Source organism: Pan troglodytes, chromosome 2 (assembly GCF_028858775.2).
Source record: "Pan troglodytes isolate AG18354 chromosome 2, NHGRI_mPanTro3-v2.0_pri, whole genome shotgun sequence".
NCBI classification, from domain to species: domain Eukaryota; kingdom Metazoa; phylum Chordata; class Mammalia; order Primates; family Hominidae; genus Pan; species Pan troglodytes.
In genome coordinates this window covers 149,210,573-149,234,870 of record NC_086015.1, presented here as the reverse complement: position 1 = coordinate 149,234,870, position 24,298 = coordinate 149,210,573, and the positions used below count along the sequence as shown (strand labels likewise).

At 37.4% G+C, this 24,298-nt stretch overlaps 1 long non-coding RNA gene across 1 annotated transcript; it reads left to right on the top strand.

Annotated features, from left to right (window-relative positions):
• The first annotated feature begins 218 nt into the window (after positions 1-218).
• On the top strand, positions 219-21,830 carry LOC129143539 (uncharacterized). The gene is made up of 2 exons (XR_008547129.1): positions 219-350; positions 1,016-21,830. It is a non-coding gene; the product is annotated as an uncharacterized LOC129143539 (long non-coding RNA).
• The last annotated feature ends 2,468 nt before the right edge of the window (positions 21,831-24,298 follow it).

The window sequence follows — 24,298 nt, the reverse complement described above, 5'->3', positions numbered from 1 at the left end:
GTAAATACACAAGCCGGTAACAGTCATTTATTATCATCATCAAGTATCATGTACTGTACCCATTTGTATGTGTTATACTTTAAATGACTGGCAGTGTAGTAGGTTTGTTTAGACCAGCATCATCACAAATATGTGAGTAATGTGTTGCAATATGTTGTTACCATGGCTACTAAGTCACTAGGCAATAGAAGTTTTTCTGCTCCATTGTAATCTTTTTTTTTTTTTCAGATGGAGTCTCACTGTGTCACCCAGGCTGGAGTGCAGTGGCATGATCTCAGCTCACTGCAACTGCCACCTCCTGAGTTCAAGCGATTCTTCTGCCTCAGCCTCCCGAGCAGCTGGGACTACAGGTGCGCCACCACACCAGGCTAATTTTTGTATTTTTTGTAGAGAGGGGTGTCACCATATTGGCCAGGCTGGTCTCGAACTCCTGATGTCGTGATCTGCCCGCCTTGGCCTCCCAAAGTGCTGGGATTACAGGTGCAGCCACCATGCCTGGATGCTCCATTGTAATCTTACGGGACCACCATGTATATGCAGTCCTTGGTTGACTGAAATGTCCTTAAGGGGTGCATGATTGTGTAATAAAATAATGTGACTCCTTAATAGTGTGAATATCCTTCTTTATTCCTGGCATTTGACTTTTTTCTCTCATGTTTAATAAACTTTCTGTCCCTTTTATCTTTTATAATCATTTTATGCAGCATCTTTATGCTACTGCTTATTTAGAAGTTTGCTACTTTCAGGGCATCTTTGATTCTAAATTTTACCTACACAAGTTAAGTCAGAGTACTTTTTTTAAAAAAAAAAGGTATTTAATACATCTGTATTTTTAGAGCTGCTTTTATATTCAGCGCAGCACCAACACTTTGGAAATGTTTAAATGGAAAGAAAAGACAGATTTCAAAACATTAGGCCCAGGGCGCAGTGAAGATTTTAGTTGTGCTGACTCCAACTCTTAGAAACTCCATGAAACACCAATGTGTTTAACCTTCTTTTCCAACTTGCTTCCCAGATCGAGATTTTCTTAATGGACCAGAGCAACATTGGATTTGGATTTTTTTTTTTTTTGAGTTTATTGGAAACTTTTCAACCAAGCTGCTAAGGAGAGGGAAGCACACAAGCAAGGCCACTGCCAAACTCTGGAGAAAAGGAAGAAATCAGTGTGTCTGTGAGTACATCAGAATCTTCACAAGACAGGCAGGCAACTGATCTGGGAATGAGGAAGCCTGCCTCCTAACATGTTCTTGGCTCTACCACTAACTAGCTGTGTGACCTTGGCCAAGCTCCTTTCATTTCCTGAGCCAAGCTTCTCACTTCTAAAATGTATGGAATCAGAGCTCTGGTAGCCCATAGATGTGATTTATTTGATTCACATAGCACTTGCCCTTCCTTTTTTCCTTTCTTCTTGCTTTGAATCAAATAATCTTGAACATTAAACCAGCCCCTCGTGAGAAATTAGATCTGCCGATTCAGTGCCTGGGTACTCACATGGCAAAAGCAACTGAAACTCAGTGGTGCTGTCCCTTTTACATGGGGCAGAAACTCTCTTGATTGCCACAGTACCCTCTGGGTCCCCTTCAGCATTCATGTCTCTGACCTTAGTAAGCACTTGGTTTTGCGACCTAAGGGATTTTAAGCTTTGAGATCATTATGATGCCTTCCTTTCATCTCAATAAGCCTGTAATTCTCAATGGGCAAACCAATAATTATATCTTATTTACATTACCATTTCAGCAGCCAGGCAAATGAGCTGGAAAACCTTAGAACAAGACCAGACTTAATTAACATAACCAGAAATTATTTCTTCCCCAGATTTTCCTTGTAGGTGGCAGAATTTCTATACCATGTATCTTTCTACATCCTTCTTTGGAAATGCTGGCTTTCCCTTTTAACTATCATATCCTCGTAACCAGATGATGTACTTAAAAAAACTGGCCTCCTGCCCTCCTTTAAAACTGGTTCTTCTTTTGAACTGCCAACATATGCAACTTTAAAACTCACAATGCCATTGCTTGAAAATTTAACCACCTCCAGCTCACATAAGTCCTAAAATGATCTCCTAATCCTTTGGGAAAAAAGTAAAGAGATCAATAAGATTTTCTTTTTTTCCTCACTCCACTTCCCATGTATTACTGTACATCCTCCCCCAGTTTTCATCTCAATGCACTTGCTCGCTTTCCTTTTCCTTATTTTCCTTCCTTTTACTCCTACACACCTCCCCTTCTCCATGACTGTGGCCTGTCTGCCTCTACTCGGTCCATTTTGCCTTCTCATCTCCCTTAATGACAGAGGACAGAAAGGAAACAAAAAAACATTTACATGGAACCTGCTTTCAAATAGTTTTTTTATGTTAAGTTCAGTGTCACAGGGATATTTAACTTGTTTTAAATTTGTGTGTGTGTGTGTATGTTTTAACCAAACAATGCTCTCTGCAACATTATAGTTTTAAGTGAAATTGAAGTTACAAAAAGTGTTGCTGAAGGTAAGAAGTTTTCTGTTAACATTTTTCAAATACACCTATGGAAGGAATCTTGGAGACTATGATGAAAAGATTTTCTTAGTGTTTAGGGCTGATAATCTTATGGGAGCTCCTAGTTTGTTTAATTGCATTTGTGCTCACATTCTCTAAATGACTGACATTCCTTTGTTTTTGAACAGTGATTCTTTGAAGCATTGTAAAAATCAACCATTTCCCCTTGTCAGGTAAATTACTATTTTCTATGTTGCTCTTTATTTTAATGCATAGGACTTATGCATTAGGGAAAGAAGTCTATTTTCTGCAAAGGAAAAGAAGCCTATTTGGGTGTTATGAATAAAAAAGCACGATGAATGCTGATCTTATTGTTTCTACTTTGATGTTAGCAGAGGTTAATTTTAGGGTGGAGACATTCTTTTTGTTGGAACAAGTGTTGATTTCTGTAGGTGCTGATAGTGTGTCCCCAGTGCCATGGCTCAGTGGGAAAGGGTTATGTTTTCATATATCAAAGGGATAACAAAGTAGATGTGGGTCTCCAGGCAGCATTTAATCTGGAATGATGTAAGGCTGTCTACAGCAATTCTGGTTTGCGATCAGGGTCAGAGCTTCCATTTTGCTCTCATGCAGATTCTACCCATCAGACAAAACAAATAAAAAACAAAACCATTTTCACAAACCTCTCTCCCCCAAGCAGAAGATGTTATTTTTCATTGGCTTGTTTCTTGATAAGTTACAAATCTAATTATATTGACTTATAGCTTTACCTTATATGGAGAGATAAATTTAACAAACCTTACTAGATCTCCCAACCAGTGCAAAGTGACAATTAATTTGTGGTGTGTCAAGAGAAAAAAAATGCTTGCATATTTTTTAAAATTTGGAAAGGCACTATCATGAAGTAGTAAGGGCCTAGGTTCTAGAGCCAAATGCCTTTGATTTGAATATTGGGATCATTTTTGGTTTTAATATGGTTCAGTCACTTATGAAATGTGTAATCTTGACTAAGGAACCTGTCCTCTGTGGGTATCAGCTTTCTAACTTGTAAAATACGGATAATACTACATTTATATTTCATAGGTTTACTGTAACGATTAAATGTGCTAATTTCACCCCACTGACAATATAAGATAGATTATTGAGACAGAAAATTAATAAAGATATTCAGGATCTGAACTCAGGTCTGGATAAAGCAGACCACCAAAAACAACAGAATATACATTCTTCTCATCAGTACATGGCACTAACTCTAAAATTGATCACATAATTCGTAGCAAAATACTCCTCAGCAAATGCAAAATGCAAAACAACACAAATTAGAACTCAAGATTAAGAAACTCACTCAAAACCACACAACTACATGAAAACAACCTGTGCTTGAATGAATTCTAGGTAAATAATGAAATTAAGGCAGAAATAAAGAAGTTCTTTGAAACTAAGAGACAAAGAGACAATGTGCCAGAATCTCTGGGACACAGCTAAAGCAGTGTTAAGAGAGAAATTTATAGCATTAAATGCTCACATCAAAAGCTAGAAAGATCTCAAATCAACAACATAACATCTCAACTAAAAGAACCAGAGAAGCAAGAGCAAACAAACCACAAGGCTAGTAGAAGACAAGAAATAACCAATATTAGAGTGGAACTGAAGGAGAGAGAGATATAAAAAACTGTTCAAAAGATGAATGACTCTAAGGGCTGTTTTATGGAAAAAAATTAATAAAAGAGACCACTAGCTAGACTAACAAAGAAGAAAAGAGAGAAGAATCAAATAGACATAATCAGAAATGATAAGGGGGACATCACTACTGACACCAGAGAAATACAAACAACCATCAGAGAATACTATAAACAACTCTATGCACAAAAACTAGAAAATCTAGAAGAAATCGATAAATTCCTGGACACATACACCCTCCCAAGATTAAACCAGGAAGAAATTGAATCCCCGAATAGACCAATAATGAGTTCTGAAATTGAGGCAGTAATAAATAGGCTACCAACCAAAAAAAGCTCAAGACCATACAAATTTACAGCTCAAATCTACAAGAGGTAGGAAGAAGAGGTAGTACCATTTCCACTAAAACTATTCCAAACAAATAAAAAGGAGGGATTCCTCCTTAACTTATTCTATGAGGCCAGCATCATCCTGATACCGGCAGAGATACAACAACAAAGAAAGAAAACTTCAGGCCAATATCCCTGATGAATATTGATGCAAAAATCTTCAATAAAATACTGGCAAACCAAGTCCAGCAGCACATCAAAAAGCTTATTCACTATGGTCAAGTTGGCTTCATCCCTGGGATGCAAGGTTAGCTCAGCACACACAAATCAATAAATGAAATTCATCACATTAACAGAGCTAAAGACAAAAAATACATGATCATCTCAGTATACACAGAAAAGGCATTCAATAAAACTCAACATTCCTTCGTGTTTAAAACTCTCAATAAACTAGGTATTGAAGGAACATACCTTAAAATAATAAGGGCCATATATGACAAACCCACAGCCAATATCATACTGAATGGGGAAAATCTGGAAGCATTCCCCTTGAAAACTGGCAGAAGACAAAGATGTCCTCTCTCACCACTCTTATTCAACATAATATTGGAAGTTCTGGCCAGAGCAATCAGGGAAGAGAAAGAAAGAAAGCGTATTCAAATAGGAAGAGAGGAAATCAAATTATCTGTATTTGCAGATGGCATGATCTTATATCTAGAAAACCCCATCTTCTCAGCACCAAAGCTTCTTAAGCTGAGAAGCAACTTCGGCAAAGTCTGAGGATACAAAAATCAGTGTGCAAAAATCACTAGCATTCATATATACCAACAATAGGCAAGCAGAGAGCCAAATCATGAATAAACTCTTACTCACAATGGCTACAAATAAAATAAAATTCCTAGGAATACAGATTATGTGGGAAGTGAAGGACATCTTCAAGGAGAACTACAAACCACTGCCCCCAAAATTAAAGAGGACTCAAACAAATGGGAAAACATTCCAAACTCATGGTTAGAATCAATATCATGAAAATAGCCATATTGTCCAAAGTAATTTATAGATTCAATGCTATTCCCAATAAACTACCATGGAGATTCCATAGAATTAGAAAAAACTATTTTAAAATTGATATGGAACCAAAAGAGAGCCTGTATAGTCAAGATAATCCTGAGCAAAAAGAACAAAGCTGGAGGCATCGTGCTACCTAACTTCCAACTATACTACAAAGCTACAGTAACCAAAACAGCATGGTAATGGTACCAAAGCCAACACATGGACCAATGGAACAGAATAGAGAACTCAGAAATGAGACCGCACACCTGCAACCATCTGTTCTTCCACAAACCTGACAAAAACAAGCAATGGGAAAAGAATTCCCTATTTAATAAATGGTGCTGGGAAAACTGGCTAGTCATATGCAGAAAACTGAAAATTGACCCCTTCTTACCCCTTATACAAAAATGAACTCAAGATGGATCAAGACTTAAATGTAAAACCCAAAACTGTAAAAACCCTAGAAGAAAATCTAGGCAACACTATTCAAAACATAGGCACAAGCAAAGATTTCATGAAGAAAACACCAAAAGTAATCGCAATATAAGCAAAAATTGACAAACAAGATCTAATAACTAAAGGGCTTCTGCACAGCAAAAGAAACTGTCATCAGGGTGAACAGACAATCTACAGAATGGGGGAAAAGTTTTGCAATCTATCCATCTGACAAAGATTTAATATCCAGAGTCTACAAGGGACTTAAACAAATTTACAAGAATAAAACAATCAACCCCATTAAAAAGTGGGTAAAAGGCATGAACAGACACTTCTCAAAAGAAGACATTCATGTGGCCATAAACATATGAAAAAAAGCTCAATATCACTGATCATTAGATAAATGCAAATCAAAACCACAATGAGATACCATCAGTCATAATGGTGATTGTTAAAAAGTCAAGAAGGCCATGTTGGAAGTGTAAACTAGTTCACCCATTGTGGAAGACAGTGTGGCGATTCCTCAAAGACCTAGAGGCAGAACTATCATTTGACCCAGCAGTCTCATTACTGGGTATATACCCAAAGGAATATGAATCATTCCATTATAAAGATACATGTACATGTATGTTCACTGAAGCACTATTCACAATAGCAGAGACATGGAATCAACTCAAATGGCCATTAATGATAGATTGGATAAAGAAAATGTGGTACATTTATACCATGAATATTATGCAGCCATAAAAACAAAAAAACAAAAAACAAGATTATGTCCTTTGCAGGGACGTGGATTGAGCTGGAAGCCATTATCCTCAGTAAACAAATGCAGGAGCAGAAAACCAAACACCGCATGTTCTCAGTTATTAGTGGGAGCTGAATGATGAGAAGACATGGACACATTGACGGGAGCAACACACACTGGTGCCTGTCAGGGGCCCTGGGAAGGGAGAGCATCAGGAAGAATAGCTAATGGATGCTGGCCTTAATACTTAGGTGATGGGTTGATCTGTGCAGCAAACCACCATGGCACACGTTTACTTATGTAACAAACCTGCACATCCTACACATGTACCCTGGAACTTAAAAGTTGAACAAAACAAAACAAAACAAAAATAAATGTGTTAATTCATGTGAAGGACTTAGAACAGTGCCTTATGATTCATTAAATCAACTTTCATTATATCAAACCACCTCATAGTTTGGCTTACATTCTATTTTCTTGGATAGTGTCCATTAAGAAAGTTAATACTACCCATAACATTTTTAGTTTATCTATGGTAAATGCTGCAGGTAACATGCTGCATTCACTTCTGCCCCAGAAGACTTGCTTGTCTCCTTTCTGTGATTGGAACATAATTAAATAATTGTAATACTTTCCCCATCTTCACTTGAAGCTGGTGTTGGAATGGCCTAAACATGCTGTATCTTGAAGAGGATAGATATGACATAAACAATATATTTGGGGTCAAGGTGACTGAAACCTGGTAAGCCCAAAGAAAGTCTGGAGTTGCATATCCAAGCATACTAAGAATCCGCAGGAGAAAGATTAAGATTTCTGGAAAACATCCCTAAGAACAAACACTTTGACCTGTAATGAAGTTCTTAGAATCACTTCTCCAGCTTCTCCTATAAATGTCTATCTCAACCATTTTTAAGTGCAGATTTCTAAAATGGTGAGTAGAAGGAGCTAAAGTGGGAGACAAGTGAAATTATCTTCAATTGTGGATGTGGATTTTTATCAGAAAATCTTGGTGAAAGCTTCTGCTCTTGGAAGTTGGTCTCGAGATGTTTAATTTGTTTCCTACAATTATTAAGTTCCTTAAGATTTTCCAAGCTAGATTGATTTCTTTCATTTTTACTTTGATGACTCCAGGGATGCCATACTATGAAGAAGTAACCCCAATAATGGTACTATATTTTTTAAAATGAAATTAACTAATGTACGTGAAAGGGCATGTCAGACTCTAAAATCTACACTGAAAATTATGCCTTGTTTTTCAGTCATCCACCCTTTGTAAAGCCACCACTCTCTTTCAAGATATGCTAAGTGAGGGACTTTGCCTGTGTTAGTTCTCATCCATATGCTCAAACTTGCAAAATAGGAATAATAATACTGCTTTTCAGATGAGGAAGCTGAGACTCAGAGAGGTTAAAACAACTTACCCCAGACTTAATTGCAATTTATTTTATAATGATTAAGGGATATTCTTTTTATACACATTGTATGAAAATGACTGCTATTGGATTACTTATTTTTCACCACGTTTGCCAAAACACATTTTCTTAATATGGTCATTTCAAAAAGTACAGTGAAATTCTCAAATAGCTTAAAAAATTAATTTCCCAACTCCTTTCCATTTTCTTTCTGCTTAATCTAGCTGGGCAAGTAGAATCTTCAGACTCACCAGTTATTCCTACTCTGTCCAACTGCTTGGCTATCACTTAACACAAGCTCTTTCCGGAGCTCCAGCTGGATTCCTTGCAGAATTTGGGGCTTATTTCTATCTGGCAGCCTCGACCATAAAACTGAGAAACACTTTTATTCTTCTCTTAATGAATGGAAAATTTCCTTTATTTTTAAACTCAACATAACTCCCAGATATCTACCAGGCTTTGTAAATTTTTAACTTAGATAATACACAATGCCCAGTAAGTACCTTGAAATGTTAAGTATCGGCCAGACTCGATGAAATAACTACAGACACATCATGATGTTGCTCATTTTTCTGTAATGATTGTGCCTCATAAGACCAAAGGGTAGTCTGAAGTTGTGAACTGTCTTCAGGGCAGAACTGATCTATAGAAGGAGAAAATCAAATATGATATGGTCATATTAGGGATGCTGGGGACAGTTGTGAGTGCTATTCAGAATTCTGAGAGCTAGTTACATCTTTTAAAACCTATGCCACAGAAGTATAATTTTCCCATGTCTTTTATAAACATTGGAAATACCATATGATGGCTTTTAATCCATAGGAGGGCAATGTTGAGCTTCAGGAAAATCCTTCCAGATTTTTTTTTTCAAAAGAACGTATAGAACTGATTAATTTAAAAATTAATGAATTGAAACAAATTAACTAATTTAAATATATTACAAGATGACAGTTATTTAATAATATCCCATGTCACATACTGACTGGCTTCATGTTTGTCATACTGATAGTTAATTTGTAAACTGATGTAAATTATCCTTGTCACTTGAAGCCAAACCACTGCTGTCTCATTTGAGGAGGCTGCATTCTTGTCTGTGCAGCTTTTCTTTATGTTGGATGTTGGACAAGCTTAAATTATTTACAAATAGACTAGTACTCTGATATTTTTATGCATGATTTGCTGATGATAGCGCTGCTTAAAAAGATAAGAATTCCTACAGTTCAGATTTCTCATCTTCTGTGACACCTCTCTTTGGATCAGAATTTGAGGTGGCCCTTGGCCAAATGCCATCATGAAGCTCTTAAAGCCAAATGCCATCATGAAGCTCTTAAAGAGTTAACTAAATGTTATGTTTAAAGCGAGTTATTTATTTATTTATTTTTATTTTTGCCCAGGCTGGAGTGCAATGGCACAATCTCAGCTCATTGCAACCTCTGCCTCCCAGGTTCAAGAGATTCTCCTGCCTCAGCCTCTTGAGTAGCTGGGATTACAGGCACACGCCACCACACACGGCTAATTTTTGTATTTTTAGTAGAGACAGGGTTTCACCATGTTGGTCAGGCTGTTCTCGAACTCCAGACCTCGTGATCCACCTGCCTTGGCCTCCCAAAGTGCTGGAATTATAGGCATGAGCCACCGTGCCCAGCCTTAAAGCGAGTTATTAACATTAAGAACAAGACAAAACTAAATTTCAGCCCAATTGTAAGATATCAAAGTGGTTCATATGTCAGAATTGTTTCTATAAAAGGAATCATGGACCAATATAGCACACTGTCATTTTAACCTGTATCTGAAGGAAGTCTATTTTGAATAATTGAAGCAAGTATTATAATTTAAATATAATTATGTGTTTTGTGGGAAAGTAGCAAATTCTGTAGTGTTGTGAAGACATCAGAATTTCCTAGATTGAAAAAGTAATTTGTCCTTCCTCTGAACTTATATATCTCCATTTACTAGAACATAGTGATAAATGTTTGTTTGTTGCTGTGCTAAGGCACATTCTAGCCATAGGAGCATGATGTATCTCATCTCAGGGTTGTTCCTGAGTCTAAAGAACCAGTTAACGACTGGGTCAGTAACAATAATAGCTAATGTTTACTAGATGCTTACTATATGCCAAACACTATAATCTAAATATTGTTATTGGTTTATTTAAAACTTCACAACAATAGCATAAATTCTATTGTTAACATAATTTTCTATATGACGAAATGCACTTCAGAGTTAGTTTAAGTTTAAATAATGTGTGGTGGGGCATGGTGGCTCACGCCTGTAATCCCAGCACTTTGGGAGGCTGAGGCGGGTGGATCACGAGGTCAGGAGATCGAGACCATCCTGGCTAACACAGTGAAACCCCGTCTCTACTAAAAATACAAAAAATTAGCCGGGTGTGGTGGTGGGCGCCTGTAGTCCCAGCTACTCGGGAGGCTGAGGCAGGAGCATGGCGTGAACCCAGGAGGCGGAGCTTGCAGTAAGCAGAGATCGCCCACTGCACTCCAGCCTGGGTGACAGAGGGAGAGTCCGTCTCAAAATAATAATATAATAATAATAATAATAATAATAATAATAATAATAATAATAATGTGTTTGAGCTCACAAAACTTCCTAAGAGACAGAACCAGGCACACTCCAGGGGACTTGCTTCTCATCACCACTTCTAGGTTAAAAGTGGAGTGCATCAAAGACTAGGATAGCTGATGCACAATGTTGAATATTTACTCAGTATCTTTTGTTTAATGTGATGCTTCTGGGTGGATGGGAATTGTTAAGAGCACCAATGATAAACATCATTATAGAATTTACTATTTAAATCTACCTGCATGCCTTAACATTTGTGATGCCAAGTTTTTGTTTTTGAAATAAGATAATAGTGTAATAAATGATTTATAATCTCATGAAGGATGGAAATTATATCTTACAATTCTCTGTATGTTCCATCATATACAATCCAATAGCATAAATATGTGACAGATTTGGAAAATAATTGATGACTGAAACATTTATGTATGGCAAAGGGGCGGGTAACTGTAAAGTCAAATGCAGAAACTACTGACATACAATCTTTAGTCCATAGTTTAGGTCTGAGTAATATCTATAGGGAATATATTCTGCTTATTTACAACCAAGAAGAATGGCTTGGGTCTGAACTTCTGATGAATCACTTCAACCTTATCAGAAAGAGTGGATGTTAGATAAATGGTCAGCAGTTTTGTTTTTCTTTCTAGTTACTTGCTTTAAAAAAGATCTAACTTTTCATTTGGAACTTTATAATGATAATGGTAATTTAAATCCCATGTAATTTTCTAAATGGACATTGTTAACATATCTGCAGAGAGCTCTATTTGACAAGGTGATTTTAATTTAAAAACTCTTACCTAGAAGCAAGTAGCACTTATATGATTTTTGTAAATTTTAGTCCAACACTGAATGCTCACCTTAGAAAGTATATATATTTAATAATCTTATGACATCTAGAACTCTGCATCAAACAACATTTTTAAAGAAATTTTATGCAGAGGTTAGTATATAGTAAAACAAAGAAGCCTTTCACTGGAAAAAGTATTAGTTGCAACTTAAAAGTGTGTGTGTGTATTTATGCGTGATATTGTAAAGGAAAATAAATGTAGAATCAAACACAAAGTAAGGGATATTGATTTTAAAGAAAGGGGAAATGTAAAGAATGAAAAAATTTCTGAGACTAATCAGGAAAGGGAAAGGGAAGGAGGACAGGGTGGATTAAAAAATTTGCACAGTAATTTCCCCATTTTCTTGTCCATTCTTGGTCCATTAATAAAGGATTCTAATTGAATATGTGCAGCAATAGAGCCTATGTATCATTTCAATGACTCTGCAGTTGTGTGAGTACACAGCGGAGTTAATGCCATCAATGAACTGGCCCTGCAATACATTAGGAGGTAGGGGTAGGTTTCACATCCCATCCCCTTCCACTCAGCTATTGGCACCCTATTTCCTTGAGTACCTCCCGTCTTCAGATTTCTTTCCAGGACATGGAGAAATATGAAAAAAGACCAACATTTGAGAAAAAGAGATAGTCAGAGGAAGAAGATAATTGGATGAAGAAGGAAAGATGGTGGGTCATCTTTCAAAGGTTATTAGATTGAAATTTGAATTTGGTACATGAGGATGGCTGTGGAATTGCTTCTCAGCCTTTGGGCTAACATCAAGTGGATAACGGCTGTGGATTCAAAAGTATATATAATACTAAGCCTGTAACATAATTTCCATTCATGGCCTCCACACTCTATATGTGTTTATACTAATTAATGCCTTTGAGTGGAGCCATTTTCATCATCCAATTGGTTCCCAGAGGCATAAACTGAAACTAACTTTTCTAGGTAGAAATCAGATTTGATGAGATGCAGGACTACTCAGTTTCTCATTCAGATTTGATGAGATGCAGGACTACTCAAAGCTGAAGGGATAAGTCCAACTGAAGGGCTAAGAGTAACAAACATAATTTCATATGTTTACTTTTTACTGATTTTAGTCTTATTTCTTATAACTCAGAATCTCAGTGATTTTCAAATCTAAGTAAAAAAACCACCCATGTCAATATGATCACAAAAAATTTCACAAGAGTGAGGGCTCCTGTCATGTCTTTATGAAGAAAACTTCTTTGATTGACATACCTGCACTCTGAGGTCAGGAAAAGTTCCTAGGAGGTTATTCAGAAAGTGAAAGACTTGAATCTTGGCTTAGCTATGTCTCAGTTAAGGAATAAGAACATTTTTTAAAGTAGCTACAATATTTTTAAAATTGAAATAAAATGTTTATTTTAGAATAGTTTTATAATTACTGAAAACTTTCAAAGAAAGTACAGAGAATTCCCATACACACCACAATCAGTTTCCCTCATTAACATCTGGCATTATTACTATAGCATATGGTCACAACTCATGAACCAGTATTGCTATATTGCTTATTAACTGAACTTTATTTAAATTGTATTAGCTTTTCTCTAATGGGCTTTTTCTGTTTCCAGATCCTGTCTAGGACAGTAGATTACATTTAGCTGTTGTGTCTCCTTAGGCTCCTCTGGGCTATGCCCCCTTTTCAGGCTTTCCTTGCTTATTCATGACCTTTACACTTTGGGGGGCTACTGGCCAGGTATTTTGTACAATGTTCCTCAATTCGGTTTTGTCTGATGTTTTCCTCAGGTAGGTGGGTGTATTAGTCCATTTTCATGCTGTTGATAAAGACATCCCTGAGACTGGGAAGAAAAAGAGTTTTAATGGACTTACAATTCCACATGGCTGGGGAGGCCTCGCAATCATGACAGAAGGCAAGGAAGAGCAAGTCACATCTTTTGTGGATGGCTGCAGGCAAAGAGAGAGCTTGAGCAGGGAAACTCCTATTTTTAAAACCATCAGATCTCATGAGACTCATTCACTATCATGGGAACAGTGCAGGAAAGACCGGCTCCCATAATTCAGTCACCTCCTACTTGGTTCCTCCCATGACACATGGGAACTGTGGAAGTTACAATTCAAGATGAGATTTGGGTGGGGACACAGCCAAACCATATCAGTGGGTTATGGTTTGGGGAAGAAAACCACAGAAATTTTGTGCCACTCTCAACATTATATATTAATCTACATGACTTGTCACTGATGATTTTAAAATTGGTCACCTGGAAAACATAGTGTTTCCTGGGCTTCTCCACTGTGAAATTAACTGTTCCTACCACTTGCCTCTCCCTACTGTGCTATTTGGAAATGAATCACTAAGCCCACACTTAAGGGATGGGGAGTTAAGTTTCACCTCCTCAGGTAGAGAGTAGTGCCTAAACAAATGATTTAAATTTTTTCTGTTGAGGAAATCTGTCTTTTATTTCCAACTTATTTATTTTTTCAATAATTTATTTTTATCAATATAGGCCCATGGATATTTGTTTTATATTTAGAAATATAATGAAGTAATATGTTATTTTATTTTATTCTATTTTTTGCTCCAATTGTTCCAAATTTGGCTATTCAGAGCTCTTTCAATTGGCTCCTGTGTCCTTTTGACATATTACCATTGTTTTGTCTTCTGCACGTTTTCTTACTTTCTGATACTACAAGATGATCTGCATCCTGCACCAGCCCTAGAATCAGTCATTTCTTCAAAGAGAAATTGGAGCATGGTGTGGGAGACCATGATCCTGGCACAAGGTATACAATTATTTTAAAATAATTACTTTTTGCTTGTATGTGGCTGATTATTTTCTTTTGGACATTTTTGGAGAGACTTTCATTCAAATTTATATCTGCCTCAAACTACATACCCATAATCCAGGTGGAAAGGCTCTAATCTTAGTCATTTGGCAGCCAGGAAGATGGAGGCCTCTTTGCAACATCTGTTCCTGTGGTAACAGCAGCTAGGACTAAATAGCACATTGGCTTTTAAAGTCCTTTTATTGGGAAGTGACACTTCTCCTCCTGGTGGCCATGTTTCACTTCAAAGTGAGTGAGGCTGTGCTATCCTACCAGGTACCAGGGAAGATGAAAAGATAGATGTATTTAACCAAAATCATGAATATCTACTGCAATAGTTTTTGTCACAATTTTTCCCAGTGGAAATATAATGAAATTGATATTTATGTTATTTCAAATTATCTAGTATCCACATTAGGGAAGCACAAAGAAGTAGGTTAAATTAGTATTCATTATATATTTTATTTAACCCAATTATACCCAAAATATTATCATTTTAACATATAATCAGTGTAAATTATTAGTAAGATTTTTTCATTCTATGTCTTTGAAATTGGTTGTGTATTTTACACTTCAAGTACATCCTCGTGTGAACCAGTCATATTTCAAGTATTTCATAGATACATGTGACTAGAGGTTGCCATTCTGAACAGCGTGTGTAAAGACAGTGTCTGCCACATAGTAGGCATTTGACATTATGTGTCAAATGTTAAATAACTGTAAACCATAAATGTTTTTAAAACAGTTGAACTCCTTTATCGTACTAATACTGCTTGGATCATGTTTTGTTTCTTCTCTAATTCTTTCCTCCTGTGTATTTCTCCCACTTCTTTAGATCTAACCTAAATTTCAGAGATATTTGTGAAAATTAGATTTCAAAACTTCCTCAGAAAACCATTACAAGTGTCTTATTTTGTCATATATTTATCTGTTTGCTGAAGGTGTCTAGTTTTATATCTACATCTAAAATTTCTTGCTATATTCACTGTACAACATTTTTGCATATTTAGGGACCACAGGGCTTTTCAGCATTATGCCAAATTTAAGCTGAATTTATGAAATTGATGCTAAAATGTTAGGATTAAATTCAAAGGTAATATCCAGGAGAGTATAAAATGCTCAATTGTAGCTCTAAGGGCAGGAGTTATGTCTACAACTGCTCAATAAAGCTCTGTAATGTAAAATAGCTCTCTATTGCCATGACTTCCACACTTTTATCTAGCATTTCCCAAAATGTGAACAATCTGCCTGTTTGGTATACCTGTTTATTTGAGAAAGTTGGATACATCATAAAGAAACATAAACATGCTAAATAAAAAATCAATTTTCTCAAAAGCTATGGGCCACAAATAAGAGATACACTTGCTAAAAAAAAAAATTATCTATGCTCATTTACCATGTTCAGCAGCATCTTGTAACACCAGACTGGCAGTCTAGCAATTTGATAAATAAAAATCTTCTTTATGGGAAAAGGGTTTAACTTAATATGGTGCTGTCTTTGTTTCTGAGTTGTGATGAAAAAATAAAGGGCCAGTGGTTTGGCAAGTCATTTCTTATTTGTTATACTCTTAAGTGTTATTTACATAAGAAGGTTTATTTTAATGTGGTGCTGACTTTATTCTGAGTTATGATATTAAACACCTGTAATCAGGGAAAAATAATATTAGTTTCGGACAGCCACAGGAATGTAGATGACGCTCCTCCAACTACAGGGAGTGTAATTGCTAAGAGGCCTCGGCTGCTTCGTACTCTTTTGCAGTCACCCCATGCTTCCCACGAGCTGTTCATCCAATGATTGAGCATGGCAGGGATGGATACTGAAGTAGAAAGATTTGTGGGAGTCACAAGACACTTCTGGTAGCCTGTTTTGGCTTGAGGACCCCTGAACTCTTTCCCAAACTTTCCTTCCACGCAACCTCTCTCATCTTCTTTTTTCCACTTGGAGTTAGACTTGTTTGTACTTGGACAGTTCTCCCAGGCTTGTCTGGTCCCTTCCCTATTTTGTCTCACATGGATGTTTCCTTGAATAAAATCCTTATATATATATTTTACCCACTCTCAACACCTGCTTCTTGGAGGACCTGAGCTAATATAAGTGATTTGCAATCCCTTGGCTTTTTTTTATTTTTGAATGAGAGAGTTATAATTATCAGAGCAGGGTGTGGAGCAGTGTGAGGAGGGTGCGCTGTGGGTGCTGGTGGCCTCAGCCTGGTGCAGGGAGCTGGAGACAGAGCAGGGTGAGAAGAGCACTAAGAGAGGAGGGCAGTGGTGTTTGCAATGGTTCGGCATGTCAGAAGAGGGACATTGGGGAAGAGGGACAGTGGTGACAATGGTAGATTCATAGCATTTGGGAGGATTGAAACAAAAAATTAATTTAGGATAATGACAGCTGTAATTCTCACTCTCAGTGGTGGAACTTACAACTATGGAAAGGGAAAGTATTATATAAAACTTGAGGCCAAGCGTGGTGGCTCACGCCTGTAATCCCAGCACTTTGGGAGGCCAAGGCCGGCGGATCACCTGACGTCAGGACTTTCATCATGGCCAACATGATGAAACCCTGTCTCTACTAAAATTACAAAAATTAGCCGGGCATGGTGGTGGGCGCCTGTAATTCCAGCTACTCGGGAGACTGAGGCAGAAGAATTTCTTGAACCCAGGAGGCGGAGTTTGCAGTGAGCAGAGATTGCACCACTGCACTCCAGCCTGGGCAGAAGAGCAAGACTCCATCTCAAAAAAAAAAAAAAAAACAAAAAAACCCGAAAACAAAAAAACCTGTGGTATTGGATTTGAGTTGTATCTAAACTGGCAGTTTTCAATGTGGAAATGTGGTTAAAAATGTGTGTACATTTACAATACATATTCCCCAACACTGTCTGAGAATAACAATTCTTAAATAATAATGAGCATGCCTAACATGCAGATGCTGGTTTCTCTCCAACATTCTTCGTTAAAGGAACTAGGGCTCCTTGAGGAAATAAATGGCTGCTTCCAGAACTGGAGAAGGGAAAGCAGCTTGGACCATTATTTTGCATCAGAAAGTATGGAGATATCAAAGAATGATAGGGTCATGTTGTAATGCCAAAGGTTCTCGCCTTAGCCATGCCAAAGATTTGGTGTGGCGGCAGCCCGCGGTGAGAGAGAGACACAGATCGGACCGAGAGAAAAAAAGCTGTAGGCTTTATTGAGCGGAGTGACAGTACAAAGCTTCCACAGAGTGGAAGGGGTCCTGAGCAGGTAACCAGTGTTAGATTTTTCTATCACCTTTTATTTAAGGTGGGAAATACGTGCAGTGGGAAGATGCTACCAGAGCGAGAAACAAAGACAATTAACACGTCTCAGATCTTGAGGAAAACCAGAATTGTAACTCAAGTTTTATCTACTTTATGACCTTGCAGCGGCATGGCAAAGGAGACAGGATCTCACAGGATTTTACAAATTGTGTTTACAAAGAATTGGAATTGGGAGCGTAGATACGGTCTGCTGGTCACAGAAAAATGGGCTTTTAGCAGTCCTTTTAGTTTCAGAGGAGGGGGAAGGGAGAGAGGGAGAGAGGACACAGGGAAGCTTGCAGCAAAATTTTTCCTGTTTATAGCTTTCTTGCGGAAGAAAACACATGCACAAATTCTGATGTTAGGAATATTTTAAGCACTTATCTTCAATATTACTCATTCAGGACCAAAGTTAAGTCCTGATGTAGGAAATGAGTGAGTTTCACAGCTTTCTGAGCCCCTACTAAACCCAGGAAGCCCACTGGCACCTCCTCTCAATGTCAAAAGGACACAAAAGCCAGCTTGAAGAGATTCCCACTGACCAAATTTGGGACAATTTCATGAACGATTCATAATAATAAATTTTAATCAATGAAATAAAATAATCCATCTGTCTATACTAGCATAAAGAAAGAAACAAAGAAGAGATAGTGTTCCTTCATATAATGTCAACAAATGTGGAAGAATAATAGAAGCAGGAAAATCACAATTGGATAGCAATTGTAACAATAATAAATTCAGCCAAGAAATATCAGGGGATGCTAAAACTGGGTGCAGATTTAAAGAGGAACAAAATATTTACACGTCTCTAAGTATTTCCTCACAAAATACTTACTGATAATGGACAAAAGAACAACCACTGAGTAAAACTTCCTGGCAGGTACCCTCTTGAATCAAATGATCAAAGTTAAGAACTCCAATAATGGGAAAATTCAAAGTCATGGGTGTCTTAATAGAATTATGAGAACATAGCATCATTACCGGGGGTCCTTTCTCACACAGCTTCCAAGATGGCGGCGGACTGCTTCCAAGATGGTGACAAGCCTCGTGTTCTCTGACCTGGGGTTCTTGGCCTCACAGATTCCAAGGAATGGAATCTTGGGCCATGCGGTGAGTGTTATAGCTCTTTTAGAAGCCGTGGGTCACGGAAGAGAACCGTGGAACCCAGTGACTAGTGTTCAGCTCGATTAGGACGAACCCAGGCACTTAGCCATGCAGGAACAATGGCGAGCCTAATTTAGCCCGATCCGGAATGGCAGTGGGCGCCTTGCTGGATCAGGAGCACAGGGGACACCCTGCCGGATGCGGAAGAATGGAAGTCAGTGGCGGGTCTGCCAAGGCCGCAAAACAGCAGTGGTGGAGGGCGAGCGAAAGCTCAGCTCCAGCCGTAACAAACATGGACCAGAAGAGTGCAGTTGCAAGATTTAATAGAGTGAAAACAGAGCTCCCATACAAGGGGAGGGGACCCAAAGGGGGTTGCCATTGCCGGCTGGACTGCCTGGGTTTATATCCCAATCCTTGTCCCTCCTGCTGTGCTCTCAGGCAATAGATGATTGGCTATTTCTTTACCTCCTGTTTTTGCCTAATTAACATTTTAGTGAGCTCTCTGATTGGTTGGGTGTGAGCTAAGTTGCAAGCCCCGTGTTTAAAGGTGGATGAGGTCACCTTCCCAGCTAGGCTTAGGGATTCTTAGTCGGCCTAGGAAATCCAGCTAGTCCTGTCTCTCAGTATCTTTTTGTGAAATTGCTCCCCAAGATGTCTAACCTTGCTCTCCTCATGAGCCAACATCAGAAAAATCCCAAACGGAGGTGCATGAAAAAATACATAGAATGGCTTAGATCCCAGTTGTAATTTTCTTCAGATGAAACAGCCTGAAAGAATACTGAAAATAGAAGATAGTTGTAATGGAAATTTACTCAAGAACCTGACTTTCTCATTTGCTATGAAAAAAAGAGCAAGTGCGTATGTCAGATTAGATTCAATATGTCGGAGCTGATAGATTTTCCCCATGGTAGTGTTTGCAGCTGTCCAGAGATTCTTGTTTCTTCCTCAGTCAAGAAGTTAATATCTGAGATTCTTGCATATTTATAGAAAATATTCAAACTCTATCTGAATAAGCCTTCTGGGTTTAAATTTAAATGATTAAAATTTATTTAGAATTGATTTATGTAACAGAAATATATTTTTCATTATTTTTACTTTTTTTTGCTATTTTTAATACTAAACACCATAGGTAACAGATTTAAAGACAATCAGAAAAGACAGTCTTCAAAGTCTTATGAATAAGCCTCCCTACTACTTGTCATGGGCATGTATTTAAAAAGGGCCAGAAAAATAAGAAAAGAGGGACCAGAAGCAGAAACAAGAGAAGAGCAAAGGGAAACAAGATAAGAGGGAGAAGAACAGGAGGGGAAGAGGCAGAGGAGGAGGAGGAAGAGGAAAAGGAGAAGATGGAGAGAGAGAGGAAGAAGCAAAGAGAGAGGAGGTGAGGGAGGAAAGAGGAAGTGAAGGAGGAGCGAGAAGGAGGGGGTGAAGAAGGAGAGAGAGAAGAGATAGGAGGAGAGGGAGGAAAGAGAAGGAGAGAGATGGAGAAAATAGATGAGGAGAGGGGAGGAGGAGAGGGAAAAGAAATATAAGGAGGCGGGGAGAGAACGGAAGAGGTGAAGGAACAGAGGGAGAAGAGAGGAGGGGAGAGAGGAGATAGGAGGAGAGGGAGGAAAGAGAAGGAGAGAGATGGAGAAAATAGATGAGGAGAGGGAGGAGGAGAGGGAAAAGAAATATAAGGAGGCGGGGAGAGAAAGGAAGAGGTGAAGGAACAGAGGGAGAAGAGAGGAGGGGAGAGAGGAGAGAGAGGAGGAGGGAAAGGAGGAGACAGAGGAGACAGGAAGAGGAGTAGAGTGAGGATAGGGAAGGGAGGGAGATAGAGGAGATAAGGAATAGAGGGAGGAAGAAGAAAGGGAGGAGAGGAAGGAGGAGGAATAAAACACATTTATTCACCGTTCTTCATGTGCAAGAATGAAACTGACATTTATTAGCTTCATATCATGTGCCAGGCACTATTCTAGATGCTGTTATTATTGTTTAGCAAGTGAGAAAACGGCTGAAGGTAATTTTATATTTTGTTCAACAGTTAGTTAGATGGTGTATCCAGATAAGAACTGAGACCTGTCCTCTCAAGCTCAAGCTTTGTCTTAAGTGATACTGGTAAATAGTTAAATAGCTATGTAACTGGTGAAATTCAGGATGGAAATGCCCACCAGATGGCAGGATCTAGGTGATTCAGTGCTCTTTTTTCAATATAATTTTCTTATTTTTAGAATTTCACCAAACTTATCCAAAGTCTTAAAACTCATTGACTTTAAGACATGGCATATAAAAATGTGACTGTCTTGGAATAGCATCAAAGTAACATTGATATTTTTGATAATATTCAGTTTGTTACAGTATACTTGTGTTCCAATGCTTCTTGAGTAAAGTAAAACATTACCTTAAAAATATGAATGTCACGCGATGTTTAACTTCCTGTGCCTGGCTCATTTCACTTAACATAATGATCTCCAGTTCCATCCATATTGTTGCAAACGACTAGATCTCATTCCTTTTTAGCACATTTTGCAGACTCTATAAATATATACACCATGTACACACAAAAATTTTTTTAAAAATTAAAATTCCTCTTAAAAATTGAAAAGAACCCTGAATGTACTGAAATGGTTAATGAATAGTGTTAGTCAAATACAGTGCTATAAAAATTATATGACTGAAATGTCCTCCAAGTTATTTTTCATTTAAAAGATCAAGATACTGCTGTAGAGTAAAATGCTCAAATATTGACTGAATGGTTCAGTAAGTTTTGACAAATATATACATATATATACATTCACTCAAGACACAGAGGAATTTCATCAATCAAGCTCCTTCCTGGCCAATTTATACCACCCTTGATGCTAGAACTATTTGTATTAGTGTAAGTGTTAGATTTGCCCATTCTAAACCTGCATATAAATGGATTATACAGAATGTTTGTTTCATGATTTCTTTCATCCAGCAAAATGTTTTGATAGTCCTCCACATTGTTGGATATAAAAGTAGTTTGTTCCTTTTTATTGTGAGTAGTTTTCATCTTATAAATATATGGTAGCATGTTTATCTATTTTCCTGTTGATGGATATGTAGGCTGATTTTGGCCATTATGAATAAATCTAGTTGAACATTCTTTAACAGCACTTTTGTGGATATATATTTTCAATTCTCTTGGAACGTAACGACAGTGTCAAAGGGTAGATGTGTATTCAACTTTTTATGCAATTGTCAAACAGCTTTCCAAAGTGATTATGACATTTTATACTCCCATAATCTCCTTCTCCTTTGGACACATTATAGAAGTGCACTTCTCTGTCTCTACACTTTGATATTAGATGTGGCCATGTGACTTACTTTAGCAATAAAATGTAGGCGCAAGTGATGTGTGTCATTTCTGAGAAGAAATTTAAAACCCCCGTATGATTCACCACATTTCTTTTCTATGGCCAGTATAAATTTAGAAGCATGTATCTATCAGCTTAGATTTGAGCAAATACATTAAGCAAAATCCCCCTTGCCAATCTGTGCTGACCATGTAGTGAGAGAGAAAAATAACCTTTATTATCTCAAGCCTTTGAGATTTTGGTGTCATTTGTTATTGCAGCAGGACCTAACCTAATCTGGAATGTGCAAATTAGTTCTAAATATTGCTTGCCCCATTTGGGTACACTTTAGCTACAAATATAAACTCAGTTTAACATATAAACATATCAGAATGGATAGAAAGAAAATAATTTAGGTTTTGTAAGTACTACTCAAGTGAAAGACAATCTATTTCATACTTTACTTAAGGTATTCCTTTGAAGACTTGATGTCTTTGCAATGTAAATTTTTGTCATCCACATGAGGAATCTGAAGGTTAGAGTGTTGGTTAACTTGTTCAGAGGCATAAAAACCAGTGAGTGTGGATGACTTTGTCTTTTACTTGTACCCCTTTATTGCTCTGTGTTATTTGAAGTTGTGGTGTGTTATCAACAAGTAGAATAACTGCTGACAAGATGGACAAGTCAGAGGGCCTGAAGATGCATTCTGTGAGTGAAGAGATGGCTATAATGGAATTTAAATGGCTAAAATTCCATTTAAAAGTGGAATTTTAAAATAATGGAATTTCAAAGTACAATAAGAAATCCGTATTCCAATTCACTGTCAGTGTTTAACTCTAAGAAGCTCAGAGACAGAATCTGAAGCAGTGCTACATCATGTTGGAAAAATTTCCAGTTACTTTCCAAAAATCAAATGTGCTTATCACATTGCTGAATGAGCATAACCTGCATTCATCTTTTCAATAACTTCATTTTTCCCAAGTGATATAAACATTATACCTGTTATATAATGGTAATATACATATTCATACATAGAGTTCATGAACAGTTTTCTTTAAGGTTATACTTTTAAGCAATATTTCTCATTAAAATATATATATAAAAGTAAGGGAGGAGTCCACCCCTCATATTGTCTTATGCCCAATTTCTGCCTCCAAAGAAAGAAGGAGTAAAAACTAAAAGGCAGAAATGAAATCCACAAGCAGACAGCCTGGTGCCACACCCTGGGCCTGGTAGTTAAAGATCGACCCCTGACCTAATTGGTTATGTTATCTATAGATTACAGACATTGTATAGAAAAGCACTGTGAAAATCCCTGTCCTGTTCAGTTCTGTTCTAATTACCGGTGAATGCAGCCCCCAGTCATGTACCACCTGCTTGCTCAATCGATCACAACCCTCTCACGCAGACCCCCTTAGAGTTGTGAGCCCTTAAAAGGGACAAGAATCGCTCACTTGGGGAGCTCAGTTGTTGGAGATGTGAGTCTTGCCGAAGCTCCCGGCCGAATAAAGCCCTTCCTTCTTTAACTCGGTGTCTGAGGAGTTTTGTCTGAGGCTTGTCCTGCTACAAAAGCAGTGAAGAACAACAACAACAACAACAACAACAACAAAAATAGAAAAGTCCAACCCTTGAAATGGAAAGGTGTAACTCTTTCTAGATCTTTTGCAGACCTATTTATACTTGGAACTTTAAGTCTTAATAAGTCTCCAAATATTTAAATCATATACAGTATGTTTTCTGACTACAGTGAAAATGTACTAGAAATAAACAACAGAAAAATACTAGATAATAGCTAAACATTTAGATTAAGCAGTGAACTTCCAGATAACCCATGGGTCAAAACAAAAATCAAAATGGAAATAAAAAATATTTTTGACTGAATGCTAATACAATATATCAGTTGGGGCAGAAGATGTAGTTGAATCAGTGCTTTGGGGGAAAATTATAGCTATGATGCCTGTATTAGAATATAGGAAAATTTAAAAATAAATGGCCTAGGTTTACATTTCAAGAAGCTATAAAATCAGTAAACTGAACTAAAGGAAATAAGATAATGCAGTAAATAATGAAAGTTAAAGCGAATATGTATAATATACATAGCTGAAAATTGAGAAAGCTAAAAGTGTGTTCTTTGAAAAGATTTAAAAGTTGATAACACTCTAGCAAGACTCATAATGGCAAAGTGGGAGAAAAACACAAGGTATCTATTTGACATATGAAAAAAGTAATATCATTACAGATCATATAAATATTGAAAATACATTAAGGTCATATTATG